At 35.9% G+C, this 23,403-nt stretch overlaps 1 protein-coding gene across 4 annotated transcripts in view; it reads right to left on the reverse strand.

Moving 5' to 3' along the window:
* The window catches only part of FAM133A (family with sequence similarity 133 member A), a 45,051-nt gene that overhangs the window by 9,326 nt on the left and 12,322 nt on the right, over positions 1-23,403 (reverse strand). For 3 of the 4 annotated variants that reach the window (XM_023202927.2, XM_023202929.2, XM_023202928.2), the window contains one exon: positions 11,419-11,508. The exons of the other annotated variant lie outside the window; for it this stretch is intronic. The gene's annotated coding sequence lies outside the window, so the exon portion shown is untranslated. The remainder of the gene's footprint in view (positions 1-11,418; positions 11,509-23,403) is intronic. 4 annotated transcript variants of the gene reach the window in all.

Below are 23,403 nucleotides of genomic sequence, written 5' to 3' on the forward strand. Positions count from 1 at the left end.
CCAATAGCAGGCTCCGAAATTGAGGCAACAATTAATAGCCTACCCACCAACAAAAGTCAAGGACCAGATGGATTCACAGCTGAATTCTACCAGAGGTATAAGGAGGAGCTGGTACCATTCCTTCTGAAACTATTCCAATCAATAAAAAAAGAGGGAATCCTCCCTAACTCATTTGATGAGGCCAATATCATCCTGATACCAAAGCCTGGCAGAGACACAACAAAAAAAGAGAATTTTAGACCAATCTCCCTGATGAACATCGATGCAAAAATCCTCAGTAAAATACTGGCAAACCGGATTCAGCAGCACATCAAAAAGCTTATCCACCATGATCAAGTGGGCTTCATCCCTGGGATGCAAGGCTGGTTCAACATTCGCAAATCAATAAACGTAATCCGGCATATCAACAGAACCAAAGACAAGAACCACATGATTATCTCAATAGATGCAGAAAAGGCTTTTGACAAAATTCAACAGCCCTTCATGCTAAAAACGCTCAATAAATTCGGTATTGATGGAACATACCTCAAAATAATAAGAGCTATTTATGACAAACCCACAGCTAATATCATACTGAATGGGCAAAAACTGGAAAAATTCCCTTTGAAAACTGGCACAAGACAGGGATGCCCTCTCTCACCACTCCTATTCAACATAGTGTTGATCGTTCTGGCTAGGGCAATCAGGCAAGAGAAAGAAATCAAGGGTATTCAGTTAGGAAAAGAAGAAGTCAAATTGTCCTTGTTTGCAGATGACATGATTGTATATTTAGAAAACCCCATCGTCTCAGCCCAAAATCTCCTTAAGCTGATAAGCAACTTCAGCAAAGTCTCAGGATACAAAATTAATGTGCAAAAATCACAAGCATTCTTATACACCAGTAACAGACAAGCAGAGAGCCAAATCAGGAATGAACTTCCATTCACAATTGCTTCAAAGAGAATAAAATATCTAGGAATCCAACTTACAAGGGATGTAAAGGACCTCTTCAAGGAGAACTACAAACCACTGCTCAGTGAAATCAAAGAGGACACAAACAAATGGAAGAACATACCATGCTCATGGATAGGAAGAATCAATATCGTGAAAATGGCCATACTGCCCAAGGTTATTTATAGATTCAATGCCATCCCCATCAAGCTACCAATGAGTTTCTTCACAGAATTGGAAAAAACTGCTTTAAAGTTCATATGGAACCAAAAAAGAGCCCGCATTGCCAAGACAATCCTAAGTCAAAAGGACAAAGCTGGAGGCGTCACACTACCTGACTTCAAACTATACTACAAGGCTACAGTAACCAAAACAGCATGGTACTGGTAGCAAAACAGAGATATAGACCAATGGAACAGAACAGAGTCCTCAGAAATAATACCACACATCTACAGCCATCTGATCTTTGACAAACCTGAGAGAAACAAGAAATGGGGAAAGGATTCCCTATTTAATAAATGGTGCTGGGAAAATTGGCTAGCCATAAGTAGAAAGCTGAAACTGGATCCTTTCCTTACTCCTTATACGAAAATTAATTCAAGATGGATTAGAGACTTAAATGTTAGACCTAATACCATAAAAACCCTAGAAGAAATCTAGGTAGTACCATTCGGGACATAGGCATGGGCAAGGACTTCATGTCTAAAACACCAAAAGCAACGGCAGCAAAAGCCAAAATTGACAAATGGGATCTCATTAAACTAAAGAGCTTCTGCACAGCAAAAGAAACTACCATCAGAGTGAACAGGCAACCTACAGAATGGGAGAAAATTTGTGCAATCTACTCATCTGACAAAGGGCTAATTTCCAGAATCTACAAAGAACTCAAACAAATATACAAGAAAAAAACAAACAACCCGATCAAAAACTGGGGAAAGGATATGAACAGACATTTCTCAAAAGAAGACATTCATACAGCCAACAGACACATGAAAAAATGCTCATCATCACTCGCCATCAGAGAAATGCAAATCAAAACCACAAGGAGATACCATCTTACACCAGTTAGAATGGCAATCATTAAAAAATCAGGAAACAACAGGTGTTGGAGAGGATGTGGAGAAATAGGAACACTTTTACACTGTTGGTGGGATTGTAAACTAGTTCAACCATTATGGAAAACAGTATGGCAATTCCTCAAGGATCTAGAACTAGATGTACTATATGACCCAGCCATCCCACTACTGGGTATATACCCAAAGGATTATAAATTATTCTACTACAAAGACACATGCACACGTATGTTTATTGCGGCACTATTCACAATAGCAATGACTTGGAATCAACCCAAATGTCCATCTGTGACAGACTGGATTAAGAAAATGTGGCACATATACACCATGGAATACTATGCAGCCATAAAACAGGATGAGTTTGTGTCCTTTGTAGGGACATGGATGCAGCTGGAAATCATCATTCTTATCAAACTATCACAAGAAGAGAAAACCAAACACCGCATGTTCTCACTCATAGGTGGAACTGAGCAATGAGATCACTTGGACTCAGGAAGGGGAACATCACACACTGGGGCCTATCATGGGGAGGGAGGAGGGGGGAGGGATTCCATTGGGGAGTTATACATGATATAAATGATGAATGGATGTGTGCTGACAAGTTGATGGGTGCAGCACACCAACATGGCACTTGTATACATATGTAACAAACCTGCACGTTATGCACATGTACCCTAGAACTTAAAGTATAATAAAATAAAAAATAAAAATAAAAATAAAAGAACAAGTTGTTGACGGTTAACAAAAAAAAAAGAAAGAGGATGTATGGGTATTGGCACTTTGGAAAGTGATCTGAGTTAGAGATACTGAGCTGGCAGTCACTGAGTGATAGCTAGGGTCATGAGAGAAAACTAAATTACTTTTCAGGGAAATTTCAAATGAAAAAAAGTTTGAGCACTGGATCCAATTGAACACCAACATGCAAGGGGTTGGCAGTGAATGAAAAACCTACAAAGTATATGCTAAGAAATTAGCCAGAGTGGTAAGAGCAGGACCAGTATCAGAAAAGAGTCACAGAAACACAGGGAGAATAAAGTTTCAAGGTAAGCGTAAGAATCCTTATGACTCTGTAATGTTTAAATTTTCTACAAAAAGCAAGTATTGTCCTTACCTTTGAAAAATTCATAAAAATAGAAAAGATGTTATAGACAACAGTATTAAATGCAGCAGATCAGTCAAATTCAGATCTGAAAATGTCCATTATACTTAGCTATTAAGAAGTCATTAGTAACCTTTGCTAAAGCAATCTCAACTAAGAGGTAAAGGCAGAAGCCAGGTGACAGGGGGTTAAAAGACTGAATTGAAAGGAGAATGCAGAGACCTAGAGTACACAGACACAGTCAATACGGAAAGTAAAGAGATAAGAAGGCAACCATGAAAGATGCGGAGTTAAAATTCTTTTATGTTTTTTTTACATGAAAGAAACTTGAGCATATTCATAGGGCATCTAGAAGGATAAAGTACAAAGAAAACATGTTTTAAAAACATAGGTAAGAGAAGAAATAGCTAATGTGGCAATATCACAGAGAAAACAGAAAGGAATGAAATTAAACTCAGAGGTAGAAAGAATTTCTTTTCCCAAGAGCAGAGGCAAAGAATAAAGAAAGGGAATGGATGCAGGATTTTTTGGAGGGTGGTAGGAGGTAAAAGGGAGAAAGATGAAGTATTTCTCACATAATAGCCTTCATTTTCATTCAGTGGTAGGTGCCAAGGTCGTCTGTCTGCTAAGATTAAGACAGGATAGGAGTTTTGAGACCAGTAATTGAAATTTGGAGTAACAGCAGAGAACGGGAGAGGGTGTTGTCACCACGTAAGTGTTGCTGGAGTTATTCTGAACTGAAGAATCTGTATGATTCTTTCCTAGAGGATAAAACATATTGAGAAAAGAGAAAAAGTAACACCAACAAAGTCTCTTGCTCAAATACTGTTTTAAAAGCACTGTGAATTACCCTCTCTATTTCTGTTATAGAACAAGAGTAACTTGATTTTCTGTATGTCTACTTATTTTCATGAAATATGCTAAAATCCTATAAAGGTTAGATGTAAATTGTGACAATCATGCTAGTAATCTGGATATTATAATAATATTTGTTCATTGATTCTTACAATTCCCTTTTGATCATATATTATGTGCCAGATACTATGCAATGGATATTACAGTTTAGTAAAGGTAATAGTTATTACACAAATATGAAACAAATGAGTATATAATCATAATCATGATTGGGGAGATGAAGGAAAAGTACAGGATGCTATGAAAGAAACAGAGACCTGATTCAGAAGGGAAGGTCAAGTCTGAATTACTGACATATCATCTGAGACTTGTGGCATAAACCAGAGCTAGCCAGAAAAAGCAGTTAAACAGGATGGGAGTAATAAAAGAGCCAAAACTGATTCAATGCCCCAAGCAGAAGGAATATCAGATGCTAAGGCCTTGAGGTACAAAGGACAAGCTGAATACAGTGCAAAATATTCATATCACTTTTATAAACTAGTAATCATCTCAATTTCTCCTTTTTGAAAGTGATTATACCATCTGTTATGAAACATACTTAGGCAAATGTCAATATAAATGTAAGCTCACAGAAAAGATATTTTAATGTTTCACAATGTAGTTTCTACCACAAATATCACTAAAACTAGTTATTTTAAAGGCCACCTCTACATCATTTAAAGATTACAAATGATTCCAATGAATTTTCACTGAGATGTATAATTGTAGATAAATTCTCACAGATACATAAATTTGAATTGAAATATCTTTTTCAAAGTAGCTGGCAATTCCTCTAAGCCTTAATCTGAAACATTCAACTCTTCCGCAAATATCTGGGCATTTGGATGAGGCTCCTATTTAAAAAATCCTTAATGTTCTTTGTTCACACTAGCTCATGTAAGTTACCATGCTGCTGAAACAAATGTATCTTAGAAATAAAGGATTTAAGATAGGAATGGGTCTGTCAAATTATAAAATGACGATAATCTTCACATATAACAATATCTTTAATTACCGCAATATGTTTGGCCATTTCACATTGGATGATAATACAGAAAATAACAATAGTGCAATCTAAGTCATAGGATAAATGAAAAATAAAGAGGGTTTTTTGGAAAATTTAATCATATATCATAATTTCCATGAAATACATAGCTCTAGCAATGGTGTGTAATATAATATCCTTTTTTTCCTAAATAAAAGCCAAGCATGAGCACATCCTATTCTAGTTGTCAACATGACTGTTCTGAAGCAGAAATTATCACTCTTATCCTGACTGGAATCAACATGGTAGAAAACCATGCAGTGTGGAAACAATTCTTCTCATGTATATTCCCTCCAGCATAGTTCTGTCATGGAGCATTTGTCATTCTAAGGAAAATGTGAGAATTTAAAATATGTCTTCCTCTTTCTTCCCTCTACAGAACTGTCAAGTGACAAACAGTCAATCTCTGCCATCTTAAGGATGATATCTGAAAGCTTATGGAAGCAACAAAATATTGTAGATGGAAGTGATAAGATAGAAAAGAATGACGTGAGAGGGTAGAAGCTCCAAGTATAAATGTTTGTCAAATGTTTGTTTTGAAGAAATGAGCACTTCACCCTCTCATTTACCTTAATATAGTAAGACATTTTGAATTTTGTATTCAGAAAAACACATCATCACTATTGTTTAGCTTTTATGCCAATCAAGTGATATGTCTTTTTAAACATGCTTTTTATTTAAAATAGTTTTAGGTTTACAGAAAATTTGCAAATATTGTACAGAGAATTCCTGTATCCCCTGCATCTAGTTTCTCTTACCATTAATATCTTACATTGATATGGAACATTTACCACAACTAATGAACCAATACTGACACACTATTGTTAACTAAAGTCCATTCTTATTCAAAGTTCCTTAGTTTTCAGCTAAGTCCTTTTACTGTCCCAGGAATCCATCTAAGATGCCATATTACAAGTAGGCATCATGTCTCCTAGACTCCTCTGAACTGTGGCAGAGGAATTTGTTTTTGACGACTGTTACTGTCTTGAGGAGTAATCATCAGACATTTATTTTATAGAGTATTTATTTTATATTTATTTTAATTTATTTTATTTTTGAGACAGGATCTCACTCTGTTGCCCAGGCTGGAGTGCAGTGGCACCATTTCGGCTCACTGCAACCTCTGCCTCCTAGGCTCAAGCGATTCTGTTGCATCAGCCTCCTGCGTAGCTGAGACTACAGGCACGTGCAACCACATCTGGCTAATTTTTGTATTTTTTTGTAGAGACAGGGTTTCGCCATGTCACCAAGGCTGATCGCGAACTCCTGGACTCAAGTGATCCACCTGCCTTGGCCTTCCAAAATGCTGGGATTACAGGCGTGAGCCACAGTGCCTAGCCTGGAATGCTTTTCAATTTGGGTTTGTCTAGTATTTTTTTTTATCATAGCTATACTTAGATTGTAAGTTTTTGGGAGAAATAACACAAAGGCAATGTACCATTCTCATCACATCATATCAAGGGTATGTACTACTAACTTATCACTAAGGTTACTAACTTTGATCACCTGACCAAAGTAGTATTTATCAGCTTTCTCTACTCTAAGACTATTCTCTTCCCATTTCCATACTGTACTCTTTGGGAAAAAAGTCACCATGTGCAGCCCACACTTACAGAATGGGAAGTTACATTCCAACTTCTTGATGGCGATATCCCCACATAAATTTTCTGGAACGCATCTGTACAGGAGATTTTTCCATTTATCCCCATGTGTTAAGTCACTTATTTATACCAGTATGGATTTATGATTATTAACTTTATACTTTGGGTAATATTTCAATACAATTTTATTTTGTTGCTTAAACTATTCCAGCTTTGGCCACGGAAAGCTCTTTTAGTTAGCTCCTGTGTCCCTCTGACATTAACTCCCTCATTTTGTTTCTTAAGTACTCCCTTACCTGCTGGCTCCTACAAGATGCTCCAGTATAATTTTGTATAACCCCTGCATTAGCCCTAGAATCAGCCATTTCTTCAGAGCCCGGGTTCCTTTTACTACTATAATAGGAAACAAGACCTTGGCACTGGGTGTGCTCACTGCTATTGGGTATTGTTTCTTCTAGGCCTTCTCAATGGACAGAGCTACAAAATATATAACATGTTTTTAATTCATTCAATCACATATTATGTTTAAATTAAGTACTTGGCACCAGACAGGAATTATTTAAAGATGATATATAGAATACTGTGTTGACTATAACGGACATCTAGGTGATATGACTGAATCATCATCGACAAAGTCCATTTATTTCTCAAGTAGCAGGAATGGATCTGTCCTGCATATACTTATGAAATTATTTGAAAGTCTAAGAGTATAGTCTAATAAAAAGAGTAAAGGCTGTCAGAGAAACTAAATTCACAAGCTTTGTCCCTTTAGCACTTTACCCTAGTCAAGAAGCCATGAACTAAATAACAACAGTTTCTATAGTTCCAGTGTCAATGCTTTAGGAAATCCTCTGTAGAAAACCATTATATACATAAATACCAAATTCAAATATGCATTTTCCAAGAAGGTACTTGTTTTGAAAATGCATTTCATATGTTTTGGATACTCACTAGCAACTTTCTTGATTCTTTCTTGACAACAGATTTTGCTCTAGAGCACTATGTTCAGATGTAGTGGGATATGACTATACATGAAGTAACCAAAATGTCCTCGAGTCCTGAAAATTCCAGCCCCTCTATTCCATGGGTCACCTTACATGAAACAAATCTAATAAAATACTAGTTTATTTCCATCTGTGTGATATGACTACTCATATAAAAATACACCCCAAACAAATAAGGTTTGCCCTATGTTCTCTGCCCATTGTCCTTGCTCTTATTTAACAAATGTCTTGTAAGTTTTGTAGAAATCCTTGACAAGGTTCTTCAAATTACAATCTTATTAAGCTAGTGTTGTTCAGCACTGAACACCTAAAATCAATTTTATTTTGATTTGACCAGTATGCAAATGAAAAATTATTTCAGGCCGGGCACGGTGGCTCAAGCCTGTAATCCCAGCACTTTGGGAGGCCAAGACGGGCGGATCACGAGGTCAGGAGATCGAGACCATCCTGGCTAATACGGTGAAACCCCGTCTCTACTAAAATAATACAAAAAACTAGCCGGGCGAGGTGGCGGGCGCCTATAGTCCCAGCTACTTGGGAGGCTGAGGCGGGAGAATGGCGTAAACCCGGGGGGGCGGAGCTTGCAGTGAGCTGAGATCCGGCAACTGCGCTCCAGCTTGGGCGACAGAGCAAGACTCCGTCTCAAAAAAAAAAAAAAAAGAAAAAGAAAAAGAAAAATTATTTCAAACTTTCATGGTGAGATCAAACTGGATTTTCCATTTATTTCTTATAATTTCATCTACATTTTAGTTTTAAACTAAAGCAATATATTTTATAGTAGAGGACCATAATATGCCCTTTGAGGCAATACACTGTGCATACAAACTGATTTGCAATCTAAAATATGTCAACAATTCCCTAGCATCTAGTTGTGCCAAGATACACTTGTCATCTCGTCTAACAACTTATCAAAGATAAGGCCTTAAGCATAGGAAGCAAAATACCAGGGGAGTTCTTTACTATTTTTCCCAGTGAACATAATTCAAAACATATCTATTTGTGCATGGCTTTAAATAGCATTACTTGGTTTTACATGTATCAGCGCCTTCTGCAAACTGCCACTCCCACATAAATTTTTTAATGTATTTCTGAAAACAGAACAGAGAATTTGATGCAAATATACTGGCTGAGAAACAGCCAAAAGTAATACAGTTATTTATTGAAGCTGGATATACTTATATGAGTTTTAGATTTTCTCACATTAGAAATGTCTATATATATGTACATGTCCTTAAAATCCAAAAGCCAGAGTACATTTGTTAACATAACTAAATTATAGATGGCTACTGAAAATAATAGCATGGAATGGTCAGAAGCATCAAAAACTGTGCTAATTAATATTATCATTATCATACTGGAATCAAAAAGGACTACATTTCCATAACTGGCATGATTTGAAAAATCATGTGGAGGGATCACTCAGTATTCATCCTCAGAGGGAGAAAATTTAAAATGGAAAAATGTCTTAAGTTGAGGTTGAAACTGGATGGCAAAAATATATAATCTGAACGTAGGTGATTCATTCATTCACTCAACAAATTTTTACTGAGATCCTACTGTGAACCACACACTGGTGTTAGAGAAGGCTTTATGGGGCTTGCTTTTTAGAGGAGGAAAATAATTAGCAAATTTGGGTTTTATTCCAAATATATCAGAATGAGTTTAACCAGGACTTTAATAGAAAATATTGGGAGTGGCAGTTGGGGGATGGATAGAGGAAAAAGTTAAGTGACATAATGAGAAAACAGGCAGATAAATCTAGAATGTAGAAGATTCCATAAAACAAACAGCTGATTTCTTCTAAAAATCAATTTCATGGAATAAAAGAAAAATTATTTTAGGAAAAAAACTTTAAAGAGATATAACCGTGATTTAATCCTAGTTCAATTAAAAAAAAAAAAAAAACCATGTATCAGAGACTTCTTTCTAGAATGATGAAATGTTCTCAGATTAAGATGATGGCTGTACAACTTTTGTAAATTTGCAGTAAATCATCAAACTGTACACCTACAATAAATAATTATCATGGTATAAAAACTCCAATTAAACTGTTAAAAACTGGGTGCAGGCATCAAAGATATCTAATACTGATTAGGCATTAGATGATAGGAAAATACTTTAAGTAGCTTAAATATGATAATACTGAGATTACAGAGAATACCTTTATTTTTAGGCAAAATATGCTGCGATATATGCATATGAAGCATCATGAGGTCTGTAACTTTCAAATTATGCAGCAAAACAGAGAAAGCAAATAGAACAAAATGATAAAAGTTCTTGACTCTACTGTGGGTATGTAGGTGTTAGTCTTCAGGTTTTCCAAGTGCTTAAAAATTTCATAAGAAGGCCGGGCGCGGTGGCTCAAGCCTGTAATCCCAGCACTTTGGGAGGCCGAGACGGGTGGATCACGAGGTCAGGAGATCGAGACCATCCCGGCTAACGCGGTGAAACCCCGTCTCTACTAAAAAATACAAAAAACTAGCCGGGCGCAGTGGCGGGCGCCTGTAGTCCCAGCTACTGGGGAGGCTGAGGCAGGAGAATGGCATAAACCCGGGAGGCGGAGCTTGCAGTGAGCTGAGATCGCGCCACTGCACTCCAGCCTGGGCGACAGAGCGAGACTCCGTCTCAAAAAAAAACAAAAAACAAAAAATTTCATAAGAAAAAGTTGGAAAATATATTATTTTTAAGAGATTAAAAGAAAGTCACTGGAAGATATTAGGTAGGGAATGACAATCTGTTGTTACTGGTCATATTAACAAACAAATTGGACCTGCTTACTATATGATTTGATCAGTTAGACAGAAATATCTCAATGCTGTGAATACTGAATACATTTAGTATTTATTAGAAAAAATAATTGATGATGAAACTACAGATAGACTTGGCCTAATGTCATGTGTGTGGCAGTACGGATAGTGGTAATGCAATTCACCTTTCCTTTCTGCTTTCTCTGTCCCATCTTTTACCTTTCAGTTTTGGCTAGTTTACTTTTGTTACGCCAAACACATAAAAGTCAAGAATCCCTAAGGTACATGGTATAATAATCAAAGACCTTAACTAAATCTATGAACTCCAACCTAAATAATTTAGCCACTGATAAACTCTTCCTCTTTATCTTCTGCCAAATTCATTCTCCCCTCTGTCTATACTTCAGGCTCAGTAGCTTCTTTCTGTCAGTATCCCTGATAGGCCATATTCCCTCTGCCCAAGACCTTTTCAAGTACTATTCCCTCCCTAAGTGCAACCTTAGTATCATTTACATAGGGAAGTCTTTCTTGATGTCCTTGAAAAAGTTAGGTGTGGTAGTTATACTCTAATTATTTGTGTAATCATTTGTTTAACACAATTTCCCCCAACTAGATCATGGATTCTATGAGGAAAGGATTAATGTCTTGAGAGTTCACCACTGAAGCTCTCAAAAAAATAAGCAAAAATACATGCTATTATTTATCTCATTTATAAACCAAAAGAAACCATCTGTATTACCCTCATTTCCTCTAAAATCTGTTGCTCCATTTCTCTGCTTACTGTTTTAGCAAAACTCCTGGAAATAGCTACTTACAAAAAGTTTTCAACTCCTTTCTTCTCAGTTTCTCTTGAATTCATAGCAATGGAACTTTCACCTCAACCACTCCAAGGGAATTTTCCTGTCTAGGTTATGAATGACCTCCATGTCACTAAATCTCATGATCAATGATTATTCTTCATTTTAACCTCATGGATCAGTGTAATTTGACAGAGTGGATCACTCCCTCTTCCTTGAAACACTTACCTCAATTGGCTTCCAGGATAACACACACTCTAGGTTTTCCTCTCACCTTTCCCAGCTGCTTCTTTCTAAGTTCCTTTTCAGGTTCTTCCACTTTTACCACAGAAAAATGAGAAATAAGATAATGTTTGTCAAAGTTATTGCACTGACATGGCAGTAAATTTTAGGTTACAGAACTAAAACTTAGAGTCACGAAAAATGTAAGAAAATTTGAAGAGGTATGTGACCAGAACAAAATATTCTTTTATCAGGCAAATTAATCACCCTTTTTAGAAAGTTACAATTAGCACTTTCTTACCATTATTGTTATTTATTCAATTGTAAACAACTATCTACTACAAAGAACTATAGATTGGTCCCTGCTCTCCCACTTTTTCTACCTATAATTGTTTACCTAATGTATTCCTTCCTCACTGCCTATTGAAACCACTCTACCCTCAATCTAATCATTATTCTAAAACCCAATTTCTTTAAACAAAATTATTCCCCATCACCTACACTTCTTTTTTATATTTCAATAGTACTTTAAAGCTAATAAATTAATGAAAGAGTGACTGTGGTAATATTTATAAAATAATTTTCCCCACCCTAAGTAATCTAAGAAATAAATTCATTTTTAATGATCCTCAGTTTCTCTAAACTTTGATTGTCCAAAAAAAACTGATGAATATAGAACTCTCTGACAGTAAAAACAGCTATTCCTACAAAACAGGGACTCAAAGTATGGTCCCATGACCATGGGGATCTTCAAGATCCTTTCAGGGAGTCTCCAAGGTTCTCCTTTTTCTTACCATGTATTTTTGTAAGGTCTGATGTTCTTCATATACTTCAACTAAAATATCATATCACAACAGACTGAATGTAGAAACAGATAAGAGAATTATTAAGCTAGGCATTAAGGAGATTTGTAAAAATACGCAATAGTATATCTTGTTTTCCCTAAATGTTTTTAATTTGGAAAATAAAATTATATTTTATAAAATGTTACCTGATTAACAGGTAATGGGTTTATTCTTGGTATTTTCAAACGGGTTAAATATTGTAAACATTTCTCAGTTTTACTTTTAATACCACAACTATCAGTAGCTACTATATATCAGATATTATTTACCACATAAACAAATGCTTTCTAAGATTCTTGGTAATGTGTTACAGCATAAAGGAATCCTGAGACTAAAAAGTTTGAGCAACTTCGCTCTGAAAAAATGTTTCTCAAATAATACCCACTGACCACCTGCCTTTTTTTAATTAAAAACATATTTTTATTTTTAATATATTAACCTGCCTATTATATATATATATATATATATATATATATATATATATATACACACACACACACACACACATATTACATTTTCAACATGGACTCCAGTTGATTGTTATACACATTAAAATTAGAAAAATCAAGGGAAGGGGTATATAGACTTTGAAGTCTGATTAATTCAAACGCTAGCTCGGACACTTCCTGGTTGTAACCCTAGCCTATACTACTCTTGTTTTTTTGAGACAGAGTCTTGCTCTGTCACCCAGGCTGGAGTGCAGTGGTGCGATCTCGGCTCACTGCCAGCTCCGCCTCCCGGGTTCACGCCATTTTCTTGCCTCAGCCTCCCGAGTAGCTGGGACTACAGGCGCCCGCCACCATGCCCGGCTAATTTTTTGTATCTTTAATAGAGACGGGGTTTCACTGTGTTAGCCAGGATGGTCTCGATCTCCTGACCTCGTGATCTGCCCGCCTCGGCCTCCCAAAGTGCTGAGATTACAGGCATGAGCCACCGCGCCCGACCGCCTATACTACTCTTTTTTTTTTTTTTTTTTTTTTTTTTTTTTTTTTTGAGACTGGAGTCTCGCTCTGTTGCCCGGGCTGGAGTGCAGTGGCCGGATCTCAGCTCACTGCAAGCTCCGCCTCCCGGGTTTACGCCATTCTCCTGCCTCAGCCTCCCGAGTAGCTGGGACTACAGGCGCCCGCCACCACGCCCGGCTAGTTTTTGTATTTTTTTTTTTTAGTAGAGACGGGGTTTCACCGTTTTAGCCAGGATGGTCTCGATCTCCTGACCTCGTGAGCCTATACTACTCTTAAGCAATTTCCAGCTCTTAGTTTCCCCTCCCTCTATGTCCGGAATCCTATTCTAACTGCATATATTAAATTAAATAATTGCTCATCTCTTTAAGAAGCTCCAAGATTTTGTATCAGAGAAGTTTTAGAGGCAGTAATCTGGGTCTGAGAGAAAGGACACTGGAAAGGACACTTGTACTTCCTTAAGAGGCACGTTGTTTTTACTTAAATTGTTTTGAGGTGGCTATGAGAAGATGATGGCGATTTTAATGGGATTCTCTTTCCCAGGCTACTCCTTGCCATTGACACTTACCTATTTGCTTCTCCTATAGAACAGCAAGGGCCCCCTCAAAGGATTTTATTTCCTGTTCTTCACCTCCAAGCATAGAGCGGTGCAGACAGCAGCCATTTTGTCTTGTCCTAGCCCGAACCCAAATCAGTTATTCTTATCAAGCTGCCTGCTACTTCCGCAATGCTTATTGTTGTTTGAATACACAGTTCTGACCAATCACAGGCTTAGAACTGGTTAGAATGTTTCAATTCAGTTAACAGAAACCTAACAGAAACCCATGACATTTTGCCCAGCAGTGAACCAACCTTTTAAGAAAGTTTTCCTCTATATCAGAGTGCTGCTCATAGTTCATTAACCCTCAGGATGAGAATTATACAGAACGATGTTTAAAAATGCAGATTCCTGGCCGGGCGCGGTGGCTCAAGCCTGTAATCCCAGTACTTTGGAAGGCCGAGACAGGCGGATCACAAGGTCAGGAGATCGAGACCATCCTGTCTAACACGGTGAAACCCCGTCTCTACTAAAATTACAAAAAACTAGCCGGGTGAGGTGGTGGGCGCCTGTAGTCCCAGCTACTGGCGAGGCTGAGGCAGGAGAATGGCGTGAACCCGGGAGGCAGAGCTTGCAGTGAGCTGAGATCCTGCCACTGCACTCCAGCCTGGGCGACAGAGCAAGACTCCGTCTCAAAAAAAATAAAAAATAAAAAAAAAATTAAAAAATGCAGATTCCTGTGTTTCATCCCAGACCAAGTGTATTAGAATCTCTGGGAATAAGACCTACGAATTTAAAAAATGTCTTCAGGGGCTAGGCATGGTGGCTCATGCCTGTAATCCCAGCACTTTGGGAGGCGAGGTGGGCAGATCACCTGAGGCCAGGAGTTCGAGACCATCCTGGCTAACATGGCAAAACCCCGTCTCTACTAAAAATACAAAAATTAGCCGGGGGTGGTGGCAGGCGCCTGCAGTCCCAGCTACTCGGGAGGCTGAGGCAGGAGAATGGCGTGAACCCGGGAGGCAGAGCTGGCAGTGAGCCGAGATCGCACCACTGCGCTCTAGCCTGGGTGACAAAGCAAGACTCCATCTCAAAAAAAAAAAAAAAAATTAGCCGGGCATGGTGGTGGGCGCCTGTAATCCCAGCTACTTGGGAGGCTGAGGCAGGAGAATCACTTGAACCCAGGAGGCGGAAGTTGCAGTGAACCGAGATTGTGCCATTGAACTCCTGCCTGGGTGACAAGGCTGAGATTCCACCTCAAAAAAAAAAGTCTTCAGAAACTAAAGTCTGAAAACCATTGCCATAGGAAAAATTTCATATTAAAACAATACAGAGAATAGGAAAAATATGCATATTCTCTATCATCACCTAGTTCTTTTACCAATTGCAAACAGATGGATGTTGTCACCAACATGTCCTTCTATATAGACATATTTGTTTCCTTCCAATTAGACACTGCTATTCTGTCAGTGTCCTTGTAGTACCGGGAGTAGTGAGGCTAATTCTCCCTATCTAAAGTCATAAGATATTTAAGTATAAATCAGAATGCCCATGCAATAGCTTATACTGGTAAATATTATAAACACAGGAATGTTTAGTTTAATAACCAGCATATTCTGTCTCTATTAGAGGATATACATACTTTTGTATGGATATCATACATTAAAATCATAATCAGAGTTTTCCTTGGTGAGCCTAGAATCATTAAAAAGGGAGTCAGTAGATTTTTTTAATGATCACTGCCTCAAGGTTTAATTTGATGTACTTACCCATCTCCATTATTGAGATGGGTACTGGAATATTCCAATCTACTAATCAGGACACTCTCTTTCCTAGACAGTGCTGGAAACCTGCAACCAGCTCTCTGATTTTCCCTAATGGAGCTTTCTTTCTGATAATTCATTCTCCTGTTAAATGATTAGATTTCACTTTTTCAATTTATAATCAATTTATATTTGTGTCTCCTTCAGACTCAATCAAAACTCTGGGTGCTTCCAAATTGAATTATCTACTCACCAGTCATCTCTTGGGTTAATTTTGCAAGTGTTTTATCTTACTGGGGATTTAACTTTTTCCTAATTTCACCTTGAATTTCTGACCCTTTGACTTGATTTCACACAATACATCGAATTTTAAAGTACAAGCAATCAACTTTTAAAGAGATCTCAAGAATGTTTAGTATAATGTCTATTAATTGTAAAAATCCCATGGTAGAAGTTTTTCATTGTGTTATATTAACTGGAGAATATTTTCAATGTGGTTTACTGCATCAAAAGATATTCCATATGAAACCATTATAAACAAGCATGTAATATCTTTCTCAAAAGATGCTCAGTAATATTGACATTTTTCATCTGCATTTTGCATTTCTACCTCTGCTTCTCTTGATCTTACTCTCACCTTCTAAACATATAAGATGATCCCTGTGCTGCCAACCCAATGTTATTTTTTCTCTGTGCTCACTTGTTCTTTCCCTTTAAAAAAATGTACCTTGGGTTTTGTAAAAGGTCTAAAATACAGGTGCTTTATTGTACTGGATAATAACCAACATTTTAATTTTAACAAATATTATATTCATAATCTATTATCTAGGTAATTCTTTATTCAACTTTTTACACTGTGGAAATACTTCAAAAGAGCAATTTCAAAGAAGCAAATGCTAACCTTGTTGTTATTTCAAAGTTAAAACTTTCTTATAAAACTTTTATAAGAAACATTAGTTACAAAAAGCAAAAGCAGTCAAATTAGTACTAAAATGCATGGATGCATGCTACCTTTAGAAGGGGTTTAGACTTCAAAAAGTGTTCTAATGTTGCATCTTAACTTGTACTGGTTATGAAACCATAGGCTGATCTTTTAGCCTTTATTAGGATAGTCTTCACATTGGTACAATGAAAAAAGCTGTCTCTATCTTGTGAGTTTTTGTGAAAATCAAATATGGCACTAATATGAGCACACTTCCAAAAGGCAAATGTGTCATACTGATGTAATTTCATATTGTTAGAATTGTTAATATTAAGAATTATGCTGTCACAAGGATATAAAGGGAGGACCATGTGGCTCTATTTAACAAAAATTCCAAGGCAAATTTTGAAATTAAAGAATATATATCTCAGTGACATTACACTCTCTCTCCCTCTCTCTCTCTCTCTCAGGTCAGCTTTTAGGAGGATCCTCTACATAATACAGATGGCTATGCAAATATTGTACACTAGGTTTGCCCAGCTTGCATACATATTATTTACTCTTTTCTGTATCCACTCCATCTTCCATACTGCCAACTCTAATTACCTACTTTAAAATAAAACCCTGACTTTTTAAAATGTCATTAGTTTGTCAGAAAGACCCTGGCTTCCACTTGCTTCTCCAAACTCATCTCCCCTTAACTTTCTTCTTCTTATTCTCTTTTCTTCCTTGACTCATCACTATGACTCCTACGCTACAGCCCTAGAAAATACCTTACAGATCCTCAAATATTTCTGGGTCTTTTCTAACTCTTTGACTTTAAACAATCATATTGTTTCCTTTCACTGGAAACCTTTCCTTTAATCCCTGACTTTTCTGGTCCTCTTTGTAGGAAATAATTTCCTTCTACCCTATATTTCCATGACATGTTGTTCACTGATTCATTCAAACAGTATTTACGGAGTGTCTATTATGTTCCAAACACTGTGCTAGGAAATGCTTATAACACGGAAGTAAACAATATTATCACGGTTCCTAACCTCACAGATTTTATGGATATTCATATTAAATGAATCACAAGTAACTACATAATTAAAAATATGACAGTGCCATAAAGGTTCAATGGCAGCACATTACTACTGCCTAGTCTACAGGATCCTTAGGGCAGCAATGATGATTTATTCATCCATTATTTCCTGTGGTATTGAACACATAAGAAGTGCTGGAATATATCTTTTTGTTTACTTAAATTACGTAGCCAATCTCAGTAATTGTTTCATCACCATGCTAAAACATAGAGTCTATTCAATACAAAAAAGGAAACTATTCAGTAACCTAAATGTTTTGTCTTTATAAGACAAGTGGTAGTTTAACTGTTTTTTGACTGAATTGGCATCTCAATACATATTATGTTGCTGAGCATTTGGAGCTAGAAGCACTTGGAACATAAATTCTCGTAAAAATACACAGATGACAGAACTTCCAGTTATGACTAGATGAGAAGATCAGGAAATCCTTTCCCCCAAAAGTATTACAGGTTGAGTATACCTAATCTGAACATCAGAAATCCAAAGTGCTTCAAAACCCAAAATGTTCTGGGTGGCAACACGACATTCACAGGAAATATTTATTGGAGCATTTTGGATTTTGAATTTTCGATTAGGGTTATGGAATAGGTAAGTATAATGCAAATACTTCAAAATCCAAAAATTTCAAAATCTGAAACATTTCTGATCCCAAGCCTTTTGGATAAGGAATATTCAACGTGGACAAAATTAACAAAGCAACCATTTTGGTACTCTGGAAATTAACCGAAAACCTACCTCCATTTGCATTTATGCTTGAAAAATCTCTGACTCTTGGATAAGAATAGTAGGTAACTGTAACCTATAGCTGCTCCCATACTCCCCACCCCCAGCTCATTTAGCTCAGAGGTTCTATCAGGACTCATACAATGAAAAACATAAAACATTACTGAAAGAAATTAAAGAATATCTAACTAAATGAAGAGACATTTCATATTCTTGGGTTGGAGGGATCAGCACTGTCAACATGGCAATTCTCCCTAGTTTGACTGATAGATTAAATCCAATGCCTACAAAAATGCCAGCTGGCTTCTTCACAGAAATTGACAAGTTGATCCTAAAACTGACATATTGATTGGAAAATTCATATAAGAGTACAAGGGATCCAGAATAGCTGAAACAATCTTGAAAAAGTAGAGTAAAATCAGATGACTCATACTTTGATTTCAAAACTTACTATGAAGCTAGTTAAGACAATGTGGTGTTGACATATAATATAAATAAGTGGAGCAGAATTGATAGTCTAAAAACAAATCCATACATTTATGGTCAATTGATTTTCTACAAAAGGACAAAGACAATTCAGTGGTGAGATAGTTTTTTCAATAAATAGACATTTGTATATCCATCATTTTTGAAAAGAAAGAAATTAGACACTTCACATCATATATAAAAAGTTAACTCAAAACAGATCACAGACCTAAATGTAAGACCTAAAGGTAAGAGCTAAAGTTATAAAATTCTAGAAGAGAATATAGGAGAACATTTCCATGAGTTGGGGTTAGGCAAAGAATTCTTAGGTAAAATATTGAAAGCATGTTTCAAAGAAGAAAAAAAATTATAAATTCGACTTCATCAACTTGTGTTACTCAAAAGTCATCATTAAAAGAACATAAGAGAAAATATTGCAAATCATACATCTGATCATATCCAGAATATTTGAAAAACTCTTACAAGTCAATAATTATTAAGACCAAAAAATTTAAAATTTGCAAATAATTTGAATAAATATTTCTTCAAAGAAAATACACAAAATGGTTAAAAGGGATATGAAAAGATGTTCAACATCATTAGTCATTAGGGAAATGCAAATCAGAAGTCAACAAGAAACTACTACATATATACTAGAATGACCATAATAAAAAAGGCAAATTATACCAAGTGTTGATGAGGACACACAGAAAGTGGCCCACAGTGCATTTGCTGCTGGTAGTGTCATATAGTACAGCCATATTGGAAAATATTTTGATAGTTTCTTAACAAATTAATCACAAATACACCATACAACACAGCAATTCTACTCCTAGAAATATATCCATGAGAAACAAAAACATATGTCTACACAAATACATGTATGTAAACATGTATAGTAGCATTACACATAATAACAAAAATAACTGGAAACAGTCCAAATATCCACCACCTAGTAAATGGATGAATAAAATGTGATACAGTCATACAATGAAATAGTATTCATCAATTAAAAAAAAAAAAAAACTATTGATCCATGCTATAACATGGATGGACCTCAAAAACATAAGTGAAAGAAGCCGGGCACGACGGGGAATATACTGTATGATTCTATTTAGATAAAATGTACAGAAAAGGCAAATTTATATAGACAGAAACCAGAAGAGTGTTTGCTTAAGCCTGGATGTAAAAACAAGTATTGACTGCTAACAGACCCTAGATAACTTTTTGGGGAGACAGGAAAATTCTAACAATTATGGTGATGGTCGCACAACTCTCTATAAATTTACTAAAATTATTGAATTATACACATATAATGAGTGAAATTTATGGTATGTAATTCTGTTTCAATAAAGGTTTTTTAAAAACACACAGGGATATAGTAAATAAAAACAATTTAGTGGATTTTCTTAAGTCCTTACTTAGCTTTATTAGGCTCACCGTATGCACCCATTTTCATAATTTCTACTTCTGCACTAACACTCTTTACACCTAAATCTATATCTCCAGGCCTGACTTCTAAGCCTTTTTTTTTTTTTTTCCAGTTTTCATCTCATACAGTTGGTTACCTCTTATACTCCTCCTGGCAAAAGGTAACTCCTCCACCTCTTGCTTTCCTTCTCAATTTTCCTATACCTATTAGTGGCACCTATATTTTCCCATGTTTCTCACAACTTCAGTGTTGTCTTCAGTCTCCTTATCTTAATCCCATATTAAATTAGAAACCTAGTAAAACTGATTTTCTCCAAAGCATCTCTTAAATGTGCCGTTTCCATTGTCTCATCAAATAAGTCTTTCTGGTTTTACATCCTTATGCATAGGTGCTAAAGCAATCTATCTCATGTTCTATCTTTATATCACCACAGTCCTTAAAAACTTGTAGTGTCTTTAAATTTACATATGCATTGTTTCAACCAAAAATATCTCCTGAAAAAAAATACAGAAAAACAAAAAATAACCATGGAGTACACTACTCATATGTAAACATAGTTAATACCTTGTTGATTATACTTCCAGATATTTTAATGCATATTTATACCCTTTATTTAAAACAAGTTTATATACATAATATTTTGTAACTTGCTTGCATGACTAAATACTATATCATGATCATTTTTCTAAGTCAATAAATATTTATCACTATTGATAGCAGATTAGTGTTTCTTTGGATATATGGACTTTATTGTATTTATTCAACTATTACTTTTACCAAAATTTTTAAAAATTTAATTAAAAATGATTGCTTTTTTTTTATTTTTATTTTTATTTATTTATTTATTTATTTATTTTTTTACTGTTTCTTTTTTTTTTTTTTTTTATACTTTAAGTTCTAGGGTACATGTGCATAACGTGCAGGTTTGTTACATATGTATACATGTGCCATGTTGGTGTGCTGCACCCATCAACTCGTCAGCACCCGTCAATTCATCATTTATATCAGGTATAACTCCCCAGTGCAATCCCTCCCCCCTCCCCCCTCCCCATGATAGGCCCCAGTGTGTGATGTTCCCCTTCCCGAGTCCAAGTGAGCTCATTGTTCAGTTCCCACCTATGAGTGAGAACATGCGGGCGCAGCAGCTCATGCCTGTAATCCCAGCCCTTTGGGAGGCCGAGGTGGGAAGATCACCTGAGGTCAGGAGTTCGAGACAAGCCTGGCCAACATGGTGAAACCCCATCTCTACTAAAAATACAAAAATTAGCTGGGCATGGTGGCAGGCGCCTGTAATCCCAGCTACTTGGGAAGCTGAAGCAGGAGAATCACTTGAACCCAGGAGGCAGAGGTTGCAGTGAACTGAGATCGCGCCATAGCACTCCAGCCTCGGGGACAAGAGTGAGACTTTGTCTCAAAAAACAAAAGCAAAAACGGAAAAATGATTGCTGTTACCTATTATATTAAATCTAAATTTATAACCGTTGTATTCTCCAATACCATCTCTATATTTTCCAACATAATCCCTTTATGCCAGACAAAGCAATCTGCTTGTACCACACATACATATATATATAGTTATATATATACATGTATATATACATATATACATATATACACATATATGTGTGTGTATATATATGTGTATATATATAGTTAAGTCATGCATTTACATTTTCTTATATCCTTAGCACTGATATTTAAAATTTTTACATTATTTATTTTACTTATTTATATAATTGTTCTGGGGGTGTCTCATACTTGTATTTTTTTCTCTCTTAAATCAGATTGTGAGCTACTCCTAAAGCAATTTTCAAATTTGTTTTTTCTGTCCCCGCAAAGCAATCAATATAGTGGTACATATACAGTAGGTAATTAAATTAGTATTGATTTAAATTAATGACTCACATTCTTGCATTCATTCATCATAAGTTCAATTGGCAAAAATGATTTCGAGAAAATGAAATGAAATGAAAAAACGTTTATTATAAGCTAATGAACATCTACTACATACATAACACTGGGTTATCAAGAAAACAAATTAATGATATATGATCGCTCCTCTCAAGGGGTTTATAATCTATATGGGAAAAGTGAGGCACATAAATAGTTAGACAAAGATACAAGACTACCATTGAAAAAAGATATTAACAAGCAATACATGATTAAAAGAAAATGAGGAAACAGAAAATCAGTGATTCAGGGACCAGAAAAAGGAGAGCTAAGCCTTAGAAAAGATAAGTTGAATATTAAAATATGAGAGATTTGGAGAAAAGGCAATCCTTACACACTACTGATGGGAATGTAAATTAGTATAGCCATTTTGAAAAAACAGTTTGGTGGTGCCTTAAAAAACTAAAAATAGAACTACCATATGATCCAGCAATCCCACTGCTGGGTATATATACCTCTGCCAGAAAAAAAAAAAGAAAAAAGAAAAATCAGTATATCAAAGATGTATCTATATTCCCATGTTTATTGAAGCAATTTTCATAATAGCCATGATATGGAATCAACCTAAATGGCCATCAACAGATGAACAGACTAAGAAAATGTGATATACAAACATAATGGAATGCTATTCAGCCATAAAAAGAGTGAAATCCTGTTATTTGCAGCAACATGGATGAATCTGAAGAAGATTATGTTAGGTGAAATAATCCAGAGACAGAAAGATTCCACATGGTCTCCCTAATATGTAGAATTTAAAAAGTTGTTCTTATGGAAGTAGAAAGTAGATCAGTGGTTAACAGAGGATGAGGAAGGTAGTGAGTCCATATGGGGATGGGAAGAGATTGGTCATTGCTACAAAGTTACCATTAGGAAGAATAAATTCTGGTGTTCTATTGCATAATAAGATGACTAGAGTTATCGACAATGCATTGTATATTTCAAAATCACTAGAAGAAAGGTTACTGAATGTTCATCACAAAGAAATGATGTTTAAGGTGATGCATATGTTAATTGCCCTAGTTGATCATTATGCAATATATATACATGTACCAAAACACCATGTTGTAACCCATAAATATGTATAACCATTATGTGTCAATCACATATTTTTTTAATTTTTTAAAACATTTTTAATTATATTTCAATAGTTTTTGGGGCACAGGTGGTCTTTGGTTACATGGGTAAATTCTTTAGTGGTGATTTCTGAGATTTTGGTGCACTAATCACCTGAGCAGTGTGCATTGTACCCAATATGTAGTTGTTTATCCTTCACCTCTTCTCATTCCTCCATCCAAGTCCCCAAAGT

Source organism: Piliocolobus tephrosceles, chromosome 12 (assembly GCF_002776525.5).
Source record: "Piliocolobus tephrosceles isolate RC106 chromosome 12, ASM277652v3, whole genome shotgun sequence".
NCBI lineage: Eukaryota > Metazoa > Chordata > Mammalia > Primates > Cercopithecidae > Piliocolobus > Piliocolobus tephrosceles.